Below are 18,210 nucleotides of genomic sequence, written 5' to 3' on the forward strand. Positions count from 1 at the left end.
GTGTGGGGGGGACTGGGGGAGGACCGTGCAGACAGAAATGTGGAGTGTGTGCCTTGCAAGCAGGCCTGTGGGGGTGGCGGCAGCAGAGCCGCGTAGGGTGAGCCGGGCTGGGGGTGGGATGGGATGTACCGTTCTGAGCGATTGCCCCGGTGTCCCTGCCCTCCTCTTGTTGATGGGAGGGAGAGTCACCCCCTGACGTCTCCAGGCTAGAATAGCAGGGGCTGGCAGCCCCCAGGGGCCAGGCTGCCAGGGCTCAGGTTCACAGGGTGGCATCTGGGACCCTGGCACAGCTCTGTCTCAGCAGACAGACTTCTCAGCCCTCTACCCACTGCCTGGCCTGGTGAGAAATGGAGCCATTTCTGTGGGCCGGGTGCCACAGGGGCAGCCCCAGTGTGTCTGATGAACGGGCCACTTAAACCCCCAGCAAGCACGTCTGGCCCCTTTGGCCACACTAATCCCTCCGTGAGCAGGCACAGGGCAGGGTGGCCTGGCGAAGGAATGTGGCCTATGGGCCCAGCCTCCTGAGTGACAGGGCTGGGGGCACAGCCAAGAGGGTAGGGCAGCATTAAGGCTGACTGGCTCTGGCCCGAGCAGGCAGCATGGACAGGCAGGGTGCAGGGGAGGCCTGGCCTGAACTGGGATGGGCCCTTAAGGCAGGGCCCCCACACCTCAGCCCCCTGAGGGAAGCAGTCTTTAAAGGACAGAGGGAGGGGCGCCTGGGTGGCTCAGTCGGTTAAGCGTCCGACTTCGGCTCAGGTCATGATCTCGCGGTCCGTGAGTTCGAGCCCCGCGTCGGGCTCTGTGCTGACAGCTCAGAGCCTGGACCCTGTTTCAGATTCTGTGTCTCCCTCTCTCTCTGCCCCTCCCCTATTCACGCTCTGTTTCTCTCTGTCTCAAAAATAAATAAACGTTTAAAAAAAAAATTAAAAAATATAGGACAGAGGGACAGCCTAGCCCAGGAGCCCGCTAAGGGCCTGGGAGCCGGGCTGCAGGGCATGGTTCCAGGTTCTGCTCCTGACCTACTACTGACCTCAGTGTTGCCTGGGGCAGGTGTCTGCACCCTTGGCCCTCACCTTCCTTCCTAGAGTGATTATGTGTGACTCAGTGGCCCAGAGGGTTTCTTCACACCCAGATGTTCTGTCGTTTACTAAGCCCCCAGCATTAGAGAAGAAGGGAGGGCCCTAGGACCTTCTCCTGGCAGGTCCACGTAGGTACTTAGGCAGTGAGGAGCAAGACAGAGGTCTGCCCTTGGGATTCTGTTTCTTCCTCCCTCCTCTCTGGGGTGATGGGACAAGTGAGATCATGGCCAAAGGTTCCCAGTAAAGGGACCTTCTGGCAGGTAGTTGGGCTGGAACTGTTACCCTTATTAGGTATGAGTTATTATCACCATTACTGTGGAGTTGGCTCCCTAGAGCCTGCAGGGGGGCTCCCTGGAGGAGGCAGTCCTGGGCTGGCATCCTGGCCCTGTGGTCAGATTGAGTAGCAAGAGGTCAGGTGGGGTAGCTGGGGGTCTGGGTGGCCAGGAGGGAGCCCTGGCACCCCTTGGGCTTGGCCAAGCCGCCGGCTTCCATCTGCACAGGAGCGGCCCACCCTCCACGAGTTGGCGGGGAGACCTCAGAGCTGAGGAGTGCGTGTCCCCAAACATCTTGTTCACAGCAGATGGCAGCCGCAACTCCCTTTCTCCCTCTGCCGTGTCAGTTGCATTTCCCTTCCCTTTGCTCACCCCTTCTGTTAACTTTGGTTTCTGCTTTCCAAGTTGGGGAGGCAGCCTGCGAGCCCCCAGAGCCACCTGCGACTATGGGTGAGGCTAGGTGCTCAGACCATGGACGGTTTCCAAAGGAGGGGAAATCTCAAGCCCCCACCTGCTTGTTGGGGAAGCTCAGTCTTGCCCTGGTTCCTGCGTGCTGTTAGTCTCTTGGGCCGTTCCTGGAACTCCAGCCAAGGCTGAGTCCCAACCCTTTCCATTCTCTCTTTGCTTGTTCACTGTTAAGATTCCTGCATGTATAATCCTTTTTTAAAATGATGTTTGAAATATTTGGTTTATTTAAAAAATAAAACAGTATATCCATATTCTCCCCTTATGGAGACCTTTTCTCATATACTTGGAGTGACCATTTTCAAGCAGCATGATCTCAGAGGAACGAGGGAGCAGGCCAGGGCCTTGTCTGACTTTTCTTGACCGGCTGTTGCACACCAGGCCCTGGGGTGCCAGGGACACAGACAGAAGGTGCGGCCCTGCCCTCCAGGAGCTCCCAGCGTAGTAAGGAGCCAGGGTACTCGGGGAAGGAACGGAGGGGCACTGACCAGGCCTGCTTCTGGGTTGGCAGGCTTCTGGAGGCTTCACGGAGGCTGCGGTATTCGAGCTAAGCCCTGGAAGGCTGAGGAGTTCCCAGGTGATCAGGGTTAGAAAACGCATTGTGTGCAAGGGCACAGAGGCGTGAAGAGCTCTGACCCCTCGGAATGCTGGGCTGTGGTAAGAAGCAGGGCAGATGAAGGGCAGGCTGCCTCATCAGCCTGTGCCGTTCAACCCCGGGGTGGGGTCAGAGGAAACCTCACTCCCCTGGCTGCTTGTGGGGTGAGGTCAGCCTGAAGCAGAGCCCTATATGGGGAACAGGGGTGGCACAGGCCTTTCTCAGCTGGAGGGATTCTGGGACCTGGCTCATGGCTGCCCTGAGTTTGGGGCCAGCAGGAGCAGACCCCCTGCTGGTAGAAGCAGCCACCTGCTGGTAGAGCAGCCCCTCCTGGTGGAGCAGCCCCTGCTAGTGGAGCAGCCCCCCCTGGTGGAGCAGCCCCTCCTGGTAGAGCAGCCCCTCCTGGTGGAGCAGCCCCCCCTGGTGGAGCAGCCCCCCCTGGTGGAGCAGCCCCCCCTGGTGGAGCAGCCCCTCCCGGTGGAGCAGCCCCTCCCGGTAGAGCAGCCCTTCCCGGTGGAGCAGCCCCTCCTGGTGGAACAGCCCCCGCTAGTGGAGCAGCCCCTCCTGGTGGAACAGCCCCCCCTGGTAGAGCAGCCCCTCCTGGTAGAGCAGCCCCTCCTGGTGGAGCAGCCCCTGCTAGTGGAGCAACCCCCCCTGGTGGAGCAGCCCCTCCTGGTGGAGCAGCCCCTCCCGGTGGAGCAGCCCCTCCCGGTAGAGCAGCCCCTCCCGGTAGAGCAGCCCCTCCTGGTGGAACAGCCCCTGCTAGTGGAGCAGCCCCTCCTGGTGGAACAGCCCCCCCTGGTAGAGCAGCCCCTCCTGGTAGAGCAGCCCCTCCTGGTGGAGCAGCCCCCGCTAGTGGAGCAGCCCCCCCTGGTGGAGCAGCTCCTCCTGGTAGAGCAGCCCCTCCTGGTGGAGCAGCCCCTCCTGGTGAAACAGCCCCTGCTAGTGGAGCAGCCTCCCCTGGTGGAGCAGCCCCCCCGGTAGAGCAGCCCTTCCTGGTGGAACAGCCCCCCCCGGTAGAGCAGCCCCTCCTGGTAGAGCAGCCCCTGCTGGTGAAGCAGCCCCTGCTCCTGCAGCCTGGGGTCAGAAGTCTCCCTGGAGGCTGAGGCCAGGGGGTCACGGAGTAGCTGGATGAGCATGCCCTTGAAGGGTGAGGTGTCCAGGCTTCCCTGGTGCTGCCCGTGTTCTGTGCCCTGCCCTGGCTCTACCTGACACCCGTGTGACACTGGGCAGAGCATATGTGTATCGAGACCCTCATCTGTGCCAAACTGCATTCAAAGTGTTTCCCACGTGGGTCCTGTCCCATTTAACCTTCCCGAGGGCCGCTCACATGGGCACTGCTGGCCCCAAAGCCCTGAGGCTTGTTCAGTGTCACCCAGCCAGCACGTGGCCAAGCAGAGGCTCCAGGCCCAGGTCAGCCTGACCCTCCCCGGCATACCTCCTTCTGGATTATGTGTCCTGTCCCCTAGAGAAGGCTCAGTGTGGGAAGCCTATCTCCCTGAGGACTTGTGCCCTGCGCATTCTCCCCTGCTGCCGCCTCCCCCCTACCTCACCCTCCAGTTCCCCCTGGGGGCCTCCATAGCAGCTGTGGGCAGAGCCACCCTGAGCAGTCAAGTGCCATCCTGTAGGGCAGCAGGCCCAGCAGAACGGTGTGGCCTACGGTGTTTGCTTTTCCCAGCCCTGCGTTTGCTGGGCCACTTACACCTGGCTCGTTGTTTGCCCAAGGTTTGCCCTCCAGGAACATGGGGTCGGGTGAGGCTGGGCAAGGGTGGCAGGCAGATGGTCTTCTGCTTCAGGGCTTCCAGATTAACCTGGAAGCTTCCAGCATCTTCTGCATGACCAAGGAAGGCCACACTGCCTGTAAGTGCCACGCCCTGCAGTCCCAATGCTGGCTGGGCAGTACCCAGCCTCGCCCGCGCAGAGCGTGTGACTTTGCAGTGCCGGGCCTGGCGTGCCTGGCGTGCCAGGGCGACAGCGGCAGCTGGACAGTCGGCAAGGAGCAGAAGAGGTCCCCAGAGCCCTTATGTTAGGCACTGGCAGAGTGTGGGGGCGAGGGGTAGCATCAATGGGACTTTTGTGTGGCTGGGGCAGAAGCATCCCTCACAGGCACATCTGCCCCAATCCTTCCTGGAGCTGCTGCTGGTCTGCAGCCCCCACCCTTCCTCCCAGTGAGGAGAGCTTGCCTGGACTCAGCCAGTCCCCGCCCTGCCCTGCCCTTCACCCCTTTTCAGATGAATCAGCCCCAGGCACTTGGTGATTTCTTCTTGGGCCCTGGGCCCGCCCCTCTGCCTGCCCTCCTGACTTCCAGCATCCTCTCCCTGGTCTGGCTGAGTCCTCTGCTCCATAGTAAGTCATTGACCAGACACTGACCTCAAGTCACGGACCTCAAGGAGGCCACGGGCCTGGTCCTCGAGGCTGGTGGGAACAGAGTAGGTGGACAGAAGCCAGGTGGATCTGGCACCCCGGCGAAGAGGGAGCCCTCTCTTCACTGCGGCTGGGACCCCAGGGAAAGGCCTGCATCAGCTGGGGAGGGAGCCAGCACCTCCCTCCTTGCAGTCCTGCCTATGGTGGCCCTCCAGAGTGGCTCTGGTCCCTGAGGGTGGGGGATCTTGGCATGCCATGGGGTATCCACCCTGCTTTGCACCGTGGCCTTTAGCAGACCCACTGCTCTGGCCCGTGGTCTCTCCACCGCTTGGTACCTGCCAAACAAGCTGTAAGGACAAGCAGGCTATCACCAATAGGCTGTGCTGCACCCTCCTGGGCAAAGAGCTCCGTGAGCAGAGGGCGGCCGACATCACTCAGGCTGGGGACAGCCTTCCCAGGTGGGTGCGGCTTGCAAGAGACTGCCTGGTCACTCCCACCCTGCCCTTGGGGAGCTGGCCAAGAGCATCGGGCTCCTGGCAGTGGGGAGCCCAAGTCCCTCCACCCCTCTTCTTAGCTGGTGGGGGGGATGGCGCAGGACGGATGTGGAGGAAGGACGGCGTTGAGTCGCTGTGGCCACCAGGCCCTGTGGAACCTTCTCTCCTGCTGCTGGTCAGGGGTGGGTGCCCACCCCAGGACCGACACCGTCTGCAGGCTTGGGCGGCATTGCAGACAGCCCCGTCATCAGGCCCTGCACCCCACACGCCACTCCCGCGGCAGCAGTAACGACCCCTAATGTGTGTCGTGCCCGGTACCCGACTGTTGTTCCTCACGGCAACGCTGTGGGGCTGGTACCCTGGCAACCCCGTTGGCAGGGAAGGAAACTCCTGTTTGTGGTGTACTTTAACCCACATCACTTAGATGTTATTTATCCCCCTTTTACAGGAACCAGGGCTCCAAGGGGCCGCGACTTGCCCACATGTATTAGTGGCTGGGCCCGGGACCAGGCCTGGATTCTCTGACACCAAGCCCCGCGCGTTTCCCACTCTGCCCCTGCAGTAAACCCGAAGTGCTAATAAACGAGCACATTGATACATAATTAATCCCACCTTGGATCCCTCTGTTCTCTCTCTGGGGAGCTCTGAGCGCTTCCCAGACGTGATCTCAGGCATCCTCCTGAAGCCCAGAAGAGGGAAAAGGAGGCTCTGTGCAGAGAGGGGTGGAAGAGCCGGCACAGAGGGGCTGTGGGTCTAGAAACCAGCCCTCTCGCCGCTCGGGCTGTCCCTGCCACACACCGCGGCCCCCTGCCTCTGGTAGGGCAGATCTGGGGCAGGGAGGTGTCTCTCGGGGCCGCCCGCCCTCTTCCTCTGGTCCCTTTGGGGTTGTGTCTGCGTGAGCCAGGAGGAGGGAACCTGGGGTGAGGCCCAACGCTGTGTCTTAAAGGGAAGTCATGACATTGCCGAGGCTTTTTATAGTCTTCCTTCCAAGAGGCTCTGGCTACTTCCGGTTTGTTCTCACATTCCGAGGAAGTTGGCAGAGAGCAGATCAGGGTCACAGGGAGGGAGGCAGAGTGCAGACCTGCGGGACAGGCCCTTGACCAACCGATCCTCCGCCAGTGGCCCAGGAGGCAGCTCCGTTCCTGTCTGCATTGTATGGTGAGGGACCGAGGCCAAGAGACTTCCCACGGTCACTAGGTCACGGGCAGGTCGGTGACCGGTGAGGTTTGGTTGACTTCACAGGCCGGTGCCCTAAAACCGCTGGGCTGCAGGGCGGCCGCTCTGGCCCGTCTCCCTCCCAGGGCGGCCGTGAGGTGCTGCCCTCCATGCAGGGAGAACGGGGCCTCGAGGTGAAGAGCCCCTCAGGCAGCAGGGCCTCCCCGAAAACCTGGTCACGGACCTCGCTCCGTTCCGCCGCCCTCAGGCAGATCACCCAGCACCCCCTCCCTGCCACAGTCTCCCCATCAGCAAAACTGGCACGCCACACTTCTTCCCCGCCTCACCCACGGCGGGGTCGTCGGGCGCCAGTGAGGCCCCGTACGCACTTGCGGCTGCAGGAGCAGTTCAGGACGGAGCTTGGGTCTGGCGGGTGGTGTGGAGAGGGCCCCAGTGGGCTGGACGGCAGGAGCCCTGGGTTCCGGGCTGGGCTCTGCACCGGCTCCCTCGGGGCTGTGCTCACACGCCGCTCCTTCTCAGGCAGCAGGGATTCGGTGGGTTCCACCTGCCAGGCCCTTTGCTGGGAGCTAGGGACACAGCAGGAAGAAGAAAGGCAGGGTCTGTGCCCCCCGGGAACCACACCCGACGGGGGGAAGGGGCTAGATAGTAAACAGGCTAACAGACAATGGCACTGGATGCAGGAGTGACAGTGAGGTGATGGAGAGGGACGGGGACGCGCGCACCTGAGATCCGGCTGGTGGGTCAGAGGAGCCAGGTTTGAGCTAGGATCGGAGTGACACAAGAGACCAGCCACTCGAAGACTGCAGCGGGTAAGGGACACCTCCGGGCGCGGGGAGGCCTGAGGGCCTGGGCGTTGAGATGGGGCACACTTGGCTGTATGAGGGACAGAGAGAAGGCCCGAGCACTGGACAGTGATCAGCGAGGCCAGCGTGGGAGGAGACAAGGCCAGGCAGGCCAGTGGCACGAGGGGAGCATTTTCTAAATGGGGTGACTGGAAATGGTGCTGGGGGGGTCAACCAGCAGACAGACGTGCTCTCTCTGAACCTCTGTTTCCCCTCCCATGTGGGCTTGGCATCCCATGAGAGGCACCCCCCGACCCCCCCGAGCTACGGTCCCCTCCCCTTGGTCGTGTTTGGGGTCAGAGCTTGGTAGCAGGAAGGGCAAGGAGCTGACTGTTCAGGGGAGACGCCTCCACCCTGGGCAGCGTGAGCACAGCCCAGGAACTGCCCCTGAGCCGATGCTGCCCAGCTGACACCTGGGCCTGCTGCAGCCTGGGGACAGAACTGGGCTGACCTGACAGTCGGCTTCCAGGAGAGTAGGTAGATGTTGGGGTGGGGTGGGCTGCCCCAGGCCTGTGTTCTAACGGTGCTCCTCCCGGGGCGGGCGGGGTGGGACCAGGGCGCCGTCCGTCCTTCCCTGTCCGCAGGAAGTGCTCCAGGAGCGTGACGGCCCCTGGAACCAAGATCGCTTGCTGTTTGTCCAGTTGCACCAGGACCATCTGGCTGGGGCGTCCTTGACAACACCCTCTCCTGTACTGCCCCCTCCCATCTGTCACCAGTGTCCGCTGCCCCGACTTCTCTCCACCCTCATGCCTGCTGTGGCCCGTGGTTACTGCTGACAAAGCTCAGACTCCAGGGCCCTGCCCGGGCTGGGCCCACTGGCCTTTCCAACTCGGTCCTCCTTTTTGCTCCCATCCGGTTAATCTGGTCTGTGTTCTGTCTTTCCTGGTCCCCCTGCGTGGGTCCTCCTGCTGAGGGGCGACCTCTGTGTTGCCCCCCTCCTGGTGGCCTCTTGACTCTGGCTTGTCCTTCAGACCTCAGCCCCGGCTCCCACCTCCTTACTCGGGCTCTGACGGGATACCCCCCCTGAGCACAAGACACGGAATTTGTCATTGCTGGGTGTGGAGATTCGCTTCAAGTCTCTCTTTTTTTTCTGGCCTGTGGGCTCTGTGAAGGCTGGTCCCGTGTCGGCCCCTGGCGTGTTGCAGGCACTGTATCTGTTGGATGTCCGACAGATAGCCAGATGATGGCAGCGTGCACACATTTCATTTTAACTAGGTTTCACCTGTGTTCACACCACCCAGAGCCCACCCCCGGAGCTGTTCCTAGGCTTTCTTCCTCTCATCTCCTCCCCTGCCCCAAGCTGGGGAGCCTGGGACCAGACCCTGGCCATGTGTGACGGTTGGGGGCTTTACCACTGCTCGGCCCGGGGCCACCTCCTGTCCTGTGCTCCTGGATCAGCCAAGCCTGGGGCCTGGAACCTGGGCCCGTCAGGGGCCTTTTGTGCAGAAAAGGACTCACTCGGACGCATGCCAGCGGCTGGAAGAAGGAACAAGAACCACACGTTCTAACAGAGCGCTCTCGAGGCCACCCAGAGAGGCTTTCGGGCCGATGGGAAGTTTGGAAATCAGGTAGAATCTCGGCATCACAGTGGGACAAAGGCGGTGCGGGAGGGGGCCCAGGGTCAGGTGGTTTGGGAGCCGGGGCCCCTGGCCTTGGGTGCCACATCTCCTTTGCAGGCCGGCCAGGCCTCTGCTCTCCAGGGGCCGGGTGCCCTCCACACTTGCCACAGAAGCGGTAGCAATGCTGGTCATAGGAGGCTCAGGGTTGGAAGCCACAGCTGCCTCCCTCAGTGTCGGGGTTTCCCGTCCCCGGTCAGGGCCCTGCTTGGTGTTGGCGGGCTCCCAGGCTGCGAGGACGTTCTAGTCAGGCAGGCTCTATCGAACACGGGCGGGGAGGGGGCACCCAGGAGGCCCCGGAGCCCACAATTCTAGGTCACCTCCTGCAACATCCAGAGGCAGGAGTGGTATTTATAGCAGCCAGCGGCCACCACGGGTGGGGAAGTCAGCAGGAGCTGTGATGCAGGCCACCCCCCTTCAGGTCCCCTAGCTCCCGCTGACTCCCTCACCGCCACCCTCCCGCTCCAGAGCCTTTCTGGGACAAGCGGTGAAGTCCGGGCCTGCTGAGAGAGCAGGCATTGTCACACTGCCTCCCCAAGCCCTGGAGGAGCTGAGGTGCCACTTTCTGCCTGGCAGGAGCCTCGGCCTCTGCCAGTCTGGCCAGGACCTCGTCCGTCTCCACCGCCCCAGGTGGGCATCCTGTTAGCACTCCGTGCCTGGCCCTGCCGGTCTCTCTCGGTGCTGTTAGCTCTTCTTTGAGAGGTTCATTCTAGGAGTCGCCAGCAGCTTTGCAGACCTTCCTGGGGCCAGCAGGGGTCCGCGAAAGGCCTGCCTCGTTTCCCCTGGTGGCAGGCAGTTAATGGGGGGCCGTGGGCACCTGCCCCAGGGTGACTGGGAAGAGGCCCCCCGACCACATGCCTGTTACTTCCTCCCTGCTGTGTCCTCAGTAAGTGGGCTAGAAGGACGGCAGCCGTGGTCACCAGGGCCACACCCAGGGAGCAGGCAGAGAAGCAGAGGTCACAGAAGTGACAGTGTGACGCGGCTAGGGCTTCACGCCCCGGAGGGTGAGCCCTCTGGGAAAGAAAGTGACACCAGACTCTCGAGTCCAAAATCCAGCCAGGATTCTCTTCCTATGCAGACAAAAGCGGGTCCTCGGGTCCCGCCCAGGCATGAGCAGGCGGAGGAAGGCCGACGCTTTTCAGCTGCCCGATGCGGTTACCCCCATGGTGGAGGCCTGGGCTCCCCTCCCGGGCTCGCCCCATTTCCAGACTGTTGCCCAGGGCCTCCAGGCCCCACCCCCTGGGCCAGGAGAGAAGCAGGGGGGAGGCCGAGCTTTCTCCCCGCGAGCACCTGTGTGGAGGTGGTGCTGCAGACACACCAGGAGGCTGCAGGAACTCAGGCCGTGGCTCTCCTGGCCAGTCCTGGGCTGATCACGCAGGATGGGGCTTAAGGCCAACTGGGGACGGGCCCTGAGCCTCACCAGGGAGGGGCCTCTGAAGTGAGAGGGCCATCTGGAGAGGAGGAAACCCCTGCACTCGCTCAGTTCTGAGCAGACAGGAGATCTAGTCGGGAGCAGGAAATAGGCTTGTCCGATGGGCAGGGACGGAAGGGGCGGCGGTCGGTGGAGAGCTTTATAGCCAGTGGTTGGCAGTTTTAATCGTATTTAAAGGGCATTTCGGAGCCATGATACGCTTTTGAGGAGGGGGTTGATTTAATTAAAACCATAAACTGTGTGTACGTGTAGCTGATGCTACCGAGCACCCGCTCTGTGCTGGCCCCTGCTCTCAGCACTTTACAGCTTTGAACTCACTTTGTCCTCACAGCAGCCCCACGAGGGAGGCTCTGTCATCACCATCCCGGTTTACAAATGCAGTCGGTTCTGTAGTTGATGGGTCCTGGGAAGTGGGCACTGTGCTCAGTGGACCTCTGAGTGAATAGAGACACCAGGACAAGAGCAGGTCTAGGACCTTCTGAGCCCCCACCCCCTCTTGGAGGCTTATGGCAACTTGCGCTTAGGTGTCCAGCTTTGTCCTGCCCAGGAAGGTGGGAGGGAATGGGGGGGGGTGGAGTCTGAAGGACAGCAGAGTCGGCCACAGGCCTCAGTGAGAGGTCCTGGGTCGATGCTTTCTGTGACCCCTTTTGTCCTCGGGGCTCAGGCCAGGCAGACACATGTGTGGCGTCAAACTAGTTTGGGCTCCTGCCTGGGGCCCCGGGGCTCTTTCCTTGGCTCTTCTGAAGCAAAACCACGAAGGATTCTAAAAGTCAAGGCCAGAGTGGACCTGAGAGGTCATCCTGTCCAGTGCCTCTCAAATGTTTTGAAGACTGTTCAGTTCGAAGAAAATGTCACAAGGAAACCCAGTATTTAGAACAGCTAAAACCCGCTCTGACGACATAGCCCACGAGCCCCAGGAAGCCCTTGCCCTGCCTGCTGTGACCACTTCCCCTTGTCTGGGGGTCCCTGAGGGTTTCTGGAACCCCGCTTCAAAGAGTGTTGATATCCCTTCACGGGACACAGGAGAGGAGGGCCACATGGGGTGCGGCCCGGGCCGGGCGGGCGTGTGCGCCCTTGAACGCAGAGCGTGCTGCCCCCATCCATGTCCCGTGGGGGGCAGGGGATGTTGGCACTCGCTGTTACATACGGGAACTCTGCAGACCTCCTCCCCTGGGAAAGCGCTCGTGTTACATTGTCACTCGATGCCCGCCTGCTTCCTTGATGCCCAGGGAATGGTAGAAGTGAAACCCGATCGCCAGGCGGCTGGCCTGTGCCCTAGATGGCTGGGCTGCCCACAGAGGTGGCCACTTCTTGGATCCTTGGCCCGTGCAGACTGTGGAAGGCGTTTTCCCCAATGTGGGTGGGCCAGACCCCGAGACCCAGCCCACAGCCTGAGGAGGTGTGACAGGACCATGCTGGTGCACGGTATGCTGGGCTTGGGGGTGAGAGCTTCCAGAGTTGAGGCGTCTGGCTGGGTGTGCCCACTTAGCATTCTCATTAACAACCTCATTAGGGGGCCACTAATGAAGTGGAAGGTGCTAATTCCTCTCAGAGGTGTTGCCAGCACAGGGATGGGGAGCCTCCGCTTCGGGAAGCTCTGGGAAGCCAGGCCAGGGCATTGCAGTGAACTGCCTGGTAGAGGGGGCAGGGGGGCGGGGCACTCCCAGTTGGTGGCTTTTACAGAGGCCCCTCAGGAGGCTGGAGGGGTGGGTAGGGTGAAGACGACGACAGACTGGGCAGATGGGCATGAGTAGTGGGCCTCTGCCCCTCGAGGCATCCTGAGTTTGAGCCCTGGGATGTTCTGAAACTCAGACACAGATGCAGAGAATTCCAGCAGTAGCACGGGCATGGCCTCGGGCCGAGCCCCGTGGTACAGGCTGACCCGTGGGATAGTGATTCCCATCTCACTGGCTTGCTGTGGATGAAAGGAGGCAGGGCCGGTAAAGCCTCAGCATGAGAAGGGAGGGCTCCCAGGAGAGGGAGGTCAGGTCATCCCATAGGTTGGCAAGGATAAGGGCAGGCGCGCGTCAGCCGGGTAGCCGGGGATAGAGAGCTGGGCCTTTCTGTTTAGGAGGGTTGTCCTAGATCGCAGAGAAGTTAGCACCCCTCCCACACCTCGGGGGCAGGGGCTGGGTGCAGTGAAGACAAGGTCTGAACACTCAGGAGACGCGGTCAGTAAATAAAAATAACGGAACGAGTACTTTCTATGAGCTGAGTGCTTTATATGTGTTACTTCATTTACTCTTCGTGACTCCCTTTGAAGCAGGGACCTTCGCTATCCCATTTTGCAGATGAGGAAACTGAGGCTCAGAGAAGTGAAGGTCACGGACAACTGGAAGTGATAGAATCAAGATTCAATCCCAGGGCTACCCCGCTCCAGGGCTGCAGGGAAGGCAGCGGTGGGCTCATCCGTTGGCCACCAGCCTCCAGGTCTATGCACTGGGGGGAGGGAGGGTTCCAGAGGAGAGCAGGGTGGACCTGTGAGAGCACGTGGGGGGAACAGGGGTGATATGGAAAGGACTCGCCCTGGATGGAAACAAACTTGGGTTCCCCCCACAGACTGGCAGGAGGAGCTGGCCTGGGGCTTAGAGACGGCCAAGCAGCACCATCAGGAGGCTGGAGAGCCCGCCTCTCTGGGCCATTCCAGGGTACCTTTGCCCCGGGCACGGGAATGAGTGTGGGACACGGGCCAATTCCTAATTTCAGGGAAATAACCAGTTTCTGAAGAAGAACTCAGAAACAAAACCTGGCCTGACTGAAACCTGGAGGGACCCCTTTCGCTATTGGAAACCGGTCCTTTGGGCCCACGACTGAAACCCCCAGAGGGAGGAGCAGGGGAGGGGGGCGGGGTGGGAGGACGGTCTGGCCCAGCTGCCAGAAACCCTCCGGGGCCCTCCCTCCTCCTTCCCCAGCAGCCAGTTGTCCTCGCAGAGCAACTAGCAGGAGACCAAAGGCCCCACTTGATTCCCAGGGAGCTGGCTGGTGTCAGTGACAAGGCCGGTGGCAGATGGCAGATCCTGTTTGTTGTAGAAGAGAGGAGAATAATTAGCGTGAGAATGAGAAGCGGGAGCCTCAGTGATAAATGGAGCCCTGATGAGGGCTTCTCAGGAGGGGCTGGGAGCACAGCCTGGAGCAGAGCCTGGCTCTGCCTCTTACTAAGTGGCCTTGGGCAAGTTATTTAACTTCTCTGGGCCCCGGTTCATAATCCTTCAGATGCGGTAAGGCTAGCACTTACCTCACAGGGTTGTTAAAAAGGTGAAATTAAAATCAAAGGAAGTCGTGGGGCGCCTTGGGCGGCTCAGTGGGTTAAGCGTCCAACTCTTGATCTCGGCTCAGGTCATGATCTCGCGGCTTCGTGAGCTCGAGCCCTGAGTTGGGCTCCGTGCCAGTAGTATGGAGCCCGCTTGGGATTCTCTCTCTCTCTCTGTCTCTCAAAATAAATAAATAAGCGTGTTAAAAATGTATGAAAAAAATAGAGGTAGTATTTGGGAACGGCTCGCTGCAGTCCTTGGCAGGTAGTAAATGCTGTGTAAGATCAAAAAAGCATAGGTGTTAAAATAATTGTTGGACGGCAAGCAGGCCTGGCCGCCGGCAGTTGGGGGCTAGTCCTTCTCACTCAGTGCGCGCGGCCCCAGACTGCGTTTTTGTGGAAGGAGCTCTGGCCAGCAAGCCTAGCGGTGACGTGGAGAGAACAGAGCACATAGACACGGCCTCAAAGCCCGACTTGGCCCCTTACTCATTAGACTGTTGAACCCCCGGAGCCTCAGTTTGCCCCCATGCGACGTGGGAACAGCCATACCTACCCCTCGGGTTGGAGTGAGGGGCAGGGGAGGCACCTCCCCTTTAAGGCTGTCCCGGTGGGGAGGACGGGGAAGGCGCTCGTTAGTCTAAGACTCAGGGGGCTCAGGGCACAAGTGGCGGCGGGTGCCCCTCCTGATCCCAGACGCACCAGGCGCCCTCTTCTAGTCCCAGGGCCTGAGGCTGGGAGGGCCCATCTCATGCTGAAATCCGGCCCCAGCCCTGGGCAGGCTCAGCTCTGCCTTCTGCTCCGGCACAGCTGAGGCGTGGAAAGCAACAGCTTTTGGGTCCCTAACTTGGGTGGCACACACCCGGGCACAGGCTGGTGGCGCACGCGGCCCCCCAGCCCACGCATGCTTTGTCTCTGTCGCCTCCTGCGGCTCCTTCCCCCTTCCTGTGCCTTCCAGAGCCCAGCCTCCGTGTGGGGCCAAGACCCCAGGAAGGAGAAGGGGCTTTCAGGGTGGAAGGGACATGTGGGTCTCAGTGTCTGTGCCTGGGAAGCGGAAGTCCGACGGAAGGAGGCACAGATTTTTTTTTTTTTTTTTTCCCTTTCAAGTAACTCAAGGAGGCTGCTTGAAATCCCAGCTCGGCCTTGTCCTTGTCGCGGGATCCTTGGGCAAACGCTGCACCTCCGCGAGTCGTGGTTTCTTCATCTGTGAAGCGGGGGTAACCGAGGCTAGAATAAGACGACATTTACAGTGTTAGCTCTGTGCTCTCTCCTGGCTCCACAGCCTGCTGACCTCGAGACAGGCCATGGGACAACCACTCGGGGCTCAGGCTTCCTCATCCGCAGAACAGGCCGACACCCACTCTCTCCCACGTGGCGGTGCGACCGTGAGTCCGCAGCCAGATGGAGACCCAGAGACTCCTTTATGGTTTTCCAAGGCCCTGCCTCCTTGCTCTGTAAGGGGAGCTTTGAAGCCAGCGCCTGAGTTCAGAAGCAGGCGGTTGGTTGAGTCCTGCTCCTCAGAAGCAGCACAGTGGCGAAGACACGGCTTCCGGAACCAGGCTGCCTCCCAGAGTTGTTCTGAGGACGAAGAGAGATATGTTTACAAGGGGCTTAGACGAGACCCCAGACTTGGTAGGCAACTAACAAATGCCAGAAGAAGCAGAAGGACTGAGTCCCAGACTTACAGGCGGGCCATCTCCTCCCCATCACCCTGACACCCTGGAACCACCCTGCCGTCTCAGGAAATCAGAATCCGGTTTCTGCGTGTTGAGCCCCTCCCCGTGCGGGTGCTCTCACGGAAGCCACATAAGTGAACCGGGAGGTTAACTAGCTCTCTAGCCGTGAAGCTGAGAAGTGGAGGGGTTAGGATCTGACCACCACCGAAGCCCATGCTCTGGACGCTGATAAGGAGGGGCAAGAGCCATCTGCCAGCACAGTTTCAAGCAAGAGGGTGGCCCATCGGCGAGCCCGCCCCAGTTAGGATAGAGCCTCTGGGGGCCGCCATTCACCCTGCAGGCTGCCAGGGGCCCGGCCTCACTGTAGTCATTCCAGCCCCAAGTCAGATGCCCTTCCCCCACCAAGACTAGACAAGCTCCAGCATCCAAAACAGAAACAATCTGAGCCAGACCGAGAGAGCCTGGCAGACAGAACGTGCCTGTCCCTCTCACCTCCTGATTTCAAAGCCTTTGAAATCCCATTCATTGTGGGCACCAAAGATCAAAATACCCTGCAGAGCTAAAAGAGCCCTTTCAGGCTGCCCAATTTCCCTTTTTACTTTGGCCACCAGGAAGCATGGAGTCTAGTAATAGTCTTACATGTAGTTCCTGTGAGGGCCTTTAAGTCTTACCCGTGTGCAACTGATTCCCCCCAACCTTCTGTTTTGATTTCCTTAGCTTTTGTTCTGAAGCTTGTTTTGTTCTTCAATCTATAGTCCACCTCTTCATTGTTTCTGGTTCCTCTAAGGCACATGCAACCATTTATTGTAAAATTAAGTAAATAATAACATAAGTACAAAAATGCAAGCCTCCTATTAATTGCCCAGGCTCGTCATTCTCCAGAGGAGGAAACTGAGGTCTGGAGGGGCAGTGACACTCCGGCCTGGGGACACTGCTCTTGGGGCAGGACTGGTGGCTCTAGGATGTGGCTAGACCTGGCCCAGTCGCCAGCCTCGGCAGGCAGGGGTAAACTGAGGATCCAGGGAAGGAGGACTTGGGTCTGAGGTCTCTTTTCTGTCCTCTGCCAGCTGAGCTGCAGAGTAGTGGGGACCCTGCCATGGGAGGTGGCGGGCGAGCCAGCCGTGAATGACTCTGTTTGAAACTTATAAGCGGTTGATACCTTCTTGTGGGTGGATCTCGGGCAAGGGAGCGCATGTGGAGCGGCCAGTTTCTAAGAGGGTTATGCGTCAGGAGCATGAAAGAGAGATCTCTTGCAGGGAGTTCGAGGAGGGTGTGCATGAGGAAGGGGGAGGGAGGGAGCCCGCCCCGGGTCTCTGGGACTGTGTGTCCATCCCCCCGGGCGTGACACCACAGGGCTGGAAGTGTGGGGAAGCCAGGAGCCTCTGGGGCCTTTCTGAACCTCGGTTTCCTCACCCATAAAAGGGGGTGACGGGACTGTTTCTGAGCCCCTCCTAACCGACATTCCTTCATTAGGTGTGGGCCTTGGGTGGCAGTAGGTATGGCCTGTGTCTCCCACCCACAGAGTCTCTGAGCCTCAGTTCCTCCTTCGGGAATAGTGCTGGCAGGGGAGGATTTGCTGGGCACTTGGCTGTGTGACAGCTGCTGTCTTAAGTGTATGGCTCACTTAAACCTGTGACAGTTCTGAGGGTAGGTACTGTTCTCAGCCCAGTTTAGAAACTGAGGCATGCAGAGGTTAAGTAACGTGCCTAAGGTCACACAGACAGTAAGTGCGGAGCCAGCTTTCAGGCATGGTCTGTTTTTAGAGTGTGCAGACTGAGTGCTGTTGTCACCCGCCTCCCTGCTGTGAGACCAGAACTTGGGACACAGGAGATGCTCACCTGCTGTCAGGCCCTGTGGTTATCCCTCCCTTCCAGCTCTGGCCAAGTGGGAGATCTCATGGGCTGACCTGGAAGCTGGGGGTGGCCCTAGACGGCCTCCCAGAACACATCACCCTGTCTCCCGTGGGTGTCGGGCTCATCCTGGCTCCGGCGACCTGACCCTACTCCCGTCTCCCACCAGCCCTGGGCCATCAGGAGGACAGATACAGCAGCCGTGCCCTCCTTTCTCACCTGGGGGCTCTGGGCACCGTGCTGGCTAGGACCAACTGTGGGAGGGCTCTTCTCCCCAAAACCGGCTCCCAGGGCCAAGCCCAAGGGGACCTTAGGATTAGAGGATGAGGCCCAGCCTGGGGCGCTTTAGCCAGCAACCTCCCAAGGCCCATCCATGGTGAGGGCATCCAGGTTAGCCTGTCTGGGCTTACACCTGTTCAGTAAGGCCCCTGCCCGCCAGCTAGAGCCAGCCATGGGCATAGACAGCATCTGCCCAGACCTCAGCACCCAGTCACAGATCACCCTGCCAGGAAGTCCCCAGAAAGCCCCCCAGGAGCTGTCCCCCCAGGACAGCCCCACAAATGGATGCTTCGGGTCTGCCGGGGCCTGTGCAGGCCCCAGTGACATCGTCCCAGCCAGTTCCAGCTACAGTGCTCTCAGGAGGGGTGTTATCCCAGCTTTGCAGGCAAAGAAACTAAAGCCCTGGACTGGTCAGGAGAGCCAGAGGAGGGGAAGATGGTTGTCCCTCGGTGGTCAGGGGAGGCACTGGGGTGGGACGTTTCCCAAAAAGCCAAGGACATGAGCTAAGAGGGAAAGGAGCCCTGTCCTCTCTGGCACTATGGCTGGAGGAGAGGTGTTGCAGCAGCTTTGGCCGGGCGGGGGGGGGGGGTGGGGGGTGGGGAGGCCGCACCTGTGGTTCAGGACACTGAGGCCGATGCCAGGTAAGACGTGCTCGCACCCCAGGGGCTCCGAGTGCGTGTCAAGCACCGCAGGACCCAGGCCCTTAGGGACCCCTGGTTGAGCCGGGGCAGGGATAGGCAGCGAGGCATAGACGCGTTTACTATCAGACACTATGCCCAGGGCTACCCTGGGATGAGAGGTCTGGGGGTCCCATAAGGGAGCA

The 18,210-nt window shown here is 60.4% G+C and overlaps 1 protein-coding gene and 1 long non-coding RNA gene across 4 annotated transcripts in view; one reads left to right on the forward strand and one right to left on the reverse strand.

Annotated features, from left to right (window-relative positions):
- Positions 1-18,210, forward strand: part of DAGLA (diacylglycerol lipase alpha) — a 61,714-nt gene that overhangs the window by 15,886 nt on the left and 27,618 nt on the right. The gene's annotated exons all lie outside the window — the stretch shown is intronic.
- Positions 6,224-9,784, reverse strand: LOC122231169. 3 transcript variants are annotated; one of them, XR_006208344.1, is made up of 3 exons: positions 9,353-9,784; positions 7,168-8,763; positions 6,224-7,011 (listed from the first exon to the last, which is right to left on the reverse strand). It is a non-coding gene; the product is annotated as an uncharacterized LOC122231169 (long non-coding RNA). The 3 variants fall into 3 exon arrangements; XR_006208345.1 differs by having other exon boundaries at positions 6,224-6,350; positions 6,772-7,011; positions 7,168-9,784; XR_006208343.1 differs by having other exon boundaries at positions 7,168-9,784.

Source organism: Panthera tigris, chromosome D1 (assembly GCF_018350195.1).
Source record: "Panthera tigris isolate Pti1 chromosome D1, P.tigris_Pti1_mat1.1, whole genome shotgun sequence".
NCBI lineage: Eukaryota > Metazoa > Chordata > Mammalia > Carnivora > Felidae > Panthera > Panthera tigris.